We start from the raw sequence: 3,937 nt of genomic DNA, 5'->3' as shown, positions 1-3,937 counted from the left end.
AGCAAAGCTCTTAAAAGCTGTAAAGAAATTATGAATTTTTTAGGGTTGTTGGAATGTGGTTGCCACTTAACATTCAAACTATTAATAAAATACTAATATGGGTATAAATGGAAAACTCAGGTGTATTTTTCTTTAAATAAATTTGGTGCATGGAAATCTGTGATTATGTTGTTAAAACTGAAAATTAGAAAGTGGTTCTTCATTTAATAAGGAAGACTTTGTTTATACAAAATAAGCCATAAGATTAAATGGTGAACTGCTTGTGGACATTAAATTGACCAAAAAAGAGGTTTAAATTTCCATTTACCAGGAATATGTAATATACACTGAGTTACGTGTATCTGTATCTTAATAAAATGTGTTGGGCACATCTACAAGATTTTCCTTAAACTGTAGAAGAAGCCTAGAGTATAATATTTAAGAAAGATTACATATTATTCCAATTAAAACTTTCAAATTAGGATTGATTGCCAAGACTACTTGAACTTATGTGGGGAAACCGGAGGAGCGTTTTGACGGAGGAAAAGACAAAACAGAAAATGCCAGAGCCCAAAATAAGTTCCCCAGAAAATCTGGGAGTCTTTGCCTTGATTGAGTACAGACTGGGAACTTTCCTACTGCTTTGGAATTTGGGCTAACTTCCAAAACTGAGGGCAACTTGTGACAATTGCATTGTACATTCTGAAGAGAGGTACTTAGACATGTTCCCCATAGGATGTGCTAAGGTGTTGGCCAATCATCAAATATTGGCACTCCAAAGAATGCCTGGGAAGAAAATTGCAGGAAAAGAGAGCACTGTGGCACGGGAGGGTAAGCTGTTATGTGACTTCGTCTTGATCCAAGGGAGGAATTTGAGAGAAAACCCTCTGGAGCAAAGGTGGTGAGGACAGAGTTTCACTAGCAGGGAATACTGCCGTCTTACAGAGTTCGAGAAATTTCCTCAGAGAGTTTGAAGGGTGCCCTCTAGAGCAGGACTTTGCAAACTTTCTGTGATAAAGGACCAACCTGTTTTAATTTCCAATCCATCATGGACAGGTTTATAGATTTACTAGAACTGAATTTTTAGAAAAATGAAACGGACACAATGTTCAGAGGTTACATACTCTGTATTGTAACATCAAATTGCTATAAAAATTTCTGAACAGTACTCTGAATTCCTGCACTTATTTTGTCATGAACTGATAACAGACTCTTAAGAATCAACATGAGTGCTCAGACCTCAGATTAAGTACCTCTACCCTACATCACCTAGAGATCTGGTTAAAATGACAATTCTGGGCGCTACTGCCAGTCTAAGCTCTGTATAACTAAGAGGCTCCTGGGCAATGCCAGTGCTCTGGTTGGGGGCACTCTTTGTTTCCAAGGCTCTAGAGAAGTGCAGGCCAATAGAAATATGATGTGAGCCACACATGTAATTTATTTTTTAGTAGCCTATTTAAAAAGCAGTGAAAGGAAACGGGTGATTAATTTTACTAACACATTTTATTTAAGCCAGTATAGCCAAAATACTATCACGTGGTTGATATAAAAATTAGTGATGAGACATCTTGCTGTGTGGTGTGTGTGTGTGTGTGTGTTTGTTTTGTTTTGCTTTTTGTTTTGTTTTGTTTTGTTTTATACTAAGGCTTTGAGATCTCAATTTGGACTAGCACATTTCAAGTGTTCAATGGGCACATGTGGTTAACAGTTTCAGTGTTTGGCCAGGCAGCGCTTGAGTGCAGGCAGCACAGGGCCTGGTGCCTGACTCTGCAGGAGAAATCACAGGTATGAGGTGGCTGAAGATGCACAGCATGTCAGAGTGAGGCCAAAAGGCAGCAGTGCTTGAAGTTTCAGAACATGATGGAGAAGGATGTGTTCATTTTCCTGCAGGGCAGGTAGCACTATGCAAGTTAGTGCAAGTTATTTGAAAGGGCCTCACACCATTTCACACCAAGAGGGGTGCTTGCTGGAATGAAGGAATCCCAGGTACCTTCAGGTACGGGAGTCAAGGGTCTTACAAAAGATTAACGAGAGAGTGTTTTGCAAGCATCAGGAAATGTTAAATGTATGAGTCCCTGAAAGGGTCTCCAAAGAATTAACAGAGGTACTTCATGAAAAAGGCTTCTTGGAACATCTGTCCTACACAGGGCATTTGACAATGAAGAAAGACAAAAATGCACTTGAGCTGGGGAGGAAAAACATTGATTTCAAGAAGAAATGGAAGTTTTGGTGTCTTATTGGGTTAGAGTTTTTTGGTTCCTGAAAATAAGTTCTATAGTACTTGAAAGTAAGCAAAAAGTTGTGGATCTGCCCAAGAGGTCATTAAGGGGAGAAGAAAACTCTGACAGTAGGTTTGAGAAAGGTCGTGGAGACAGACTGAATTTTTTTGTCCAATTTGATTTATTAAATTGACCATCATCTGTGTGAGCTCATGTTGCAAAAATGACAACACAGATCATTTAAATGCTTTGTCGTTCACATCTCTACTCGTCAGCCTGACACTGACAACATTGCCAGGCATATGAAGCAACCCCTCCAAGAGACACTTCAGATATTAATGTTTTGGTATTGTTAAGTCATATTGTTTTTATTTCTATAAATTTACCTTGTTCCCCATGTTAATGGCAGAAAGTTTCAAGTTAAAATCATGGGTAAACACATTTGCTTAGGACTCTCTCTTCTTCTGAAAGGCCTAAGCCAGGAAGGTGGACACAATTGAAGAAGCCAAGAGAAATTGGTTAGCCTGCTTCTGGCTGCAAAGAATAGAATCTCAGATGCCAAGTATCTAAAAGGACAATAATAACTTCTCCCATAGCTAAGACTCATGTAGGGTGAATCTCAGGGTTGGTTGATACTGTGACTCAATGACATTTAGGTTTTTACACAAAATTTTTCTTCACGCTGCTATCTTTTGAGCTAGTTTCCTCTTTAGATTGGTAGCAAGAAGGCTATGCCAGATCTAAACAGTGTACTTATGGGCAATAATACCCAGGAGAAGAAGAAAGAGTTACTTCTCAGGCTTCTCTCTCTCTCTTTTTTTTTGAGAAGGAATCTTGCTCTGTCAGGCTGGAGTACTGTGGCACAATCTCGGCTCACTGCAACTTCCGCCTACTGGGTTCAAGCAATTCTCCTGCCTCAGCCTCCCAAGTAGCTGGAACTACAAGTACATGCTGCCACATCCGGCTAATTTTTTGTGTTTTTGTAGAGACGGGGTTTCACCATATTGGCCACCCTGATCTTGAATTCCTGACCCCAAGAGATCCTCCCACCTTGACCTTCCAAAGTGCTGGGATTACAGGCGTGAGCCACTGCGCCTGGCTGCTTCTCTGTTTTTCTCAAATTTTTCTGACAGCCTCTCCCCATGTCTCATTGTCCACAGTTAGATTGCATGTCCATTCCTGAATTAACTACTGGCAAGGGAAATAGAGACCAACGAGTAAATCTATATTCCAATGAGGCTACCCCTGGAGTTGAGGCTCATGACTATGAGAAGGAAAGATGGATATCTGGACAAAATTAGGTTCTATTAAAAAAAGAAAGAAGAGGCAATGAACGTCAGGTAAGCACCAATAATGTTCACCAAATATCCTATGTAGGTTTCTAATCCAAGTAAAAACATGCTTCCAATGGATAGAGATGTACCACATACTCTATGACAAATGTCTAATCCAAGCCAGGTAGTCCATGTGAACACAAACCTATTACTGAAACTGCTTCCTGGATAATATCACATTAAATTAAAATTTGGATCATGAAAAGGCTTTTGCAATGACACAGTATTTCAGTGGAAGGACTTTGCCAAAAAAAAAAAAAAAAAAAAAAAATTAATTAAAAAAAAAAAAGGACACTAATTCCATTCATGAAGGCTGAGGCAGGAGAATCTCTTGAACCAGGGAGTCAGAGGTTGTGATGAGCTGAGATTACGCCACTGCACTCCAGCCTGGGTGACAGAGAAAGA

General features: G+C 39.6%; 1 long non-coding RNA gene across 1 annotated transcript in view; it reads left to right on the top strand.

Annotated features, from left to right (window-relative positions):
- The first annotated feature begins 689 nt into the window (after positions 1-689).
- LOC105513281 overlaps positions 690-3,937 on the top strand; it is a 91,374-nt gene continuing 88,126 nt past the window's right edge. Inside the window, exon 1 of the long non-coding RNA XR_001001980.1 lies at positions 690-810. This is a non-coding gene — a long non-coding RNA (uncharacterized LOC105513281). The remainder of the gene's footprint in view (positions 811-3,937) is intronic.

The sequence above is a fragment of the Colobus angolensis genome, unplaced genomic scaffold (assembly GCF_000951035.1).
Source record: "Colobus angolensis palliatus isolate OR3802 unplaced genomic scaffold, Cang.pa_1.0 Scaffold228, whole genome shotgun sequence".
Classification (NCBI taxonomy): Eukaryota; Metazoa; Chordata; class Mammalia; order Primates; family Cercopithecidae; genus Colobus; species Colobus angolensis.
The sequence above is the reverse complement of the archived record's forward strand: the minus strand, read 5'-3'. Positions and strand labels throughout refer to the sequence as shown.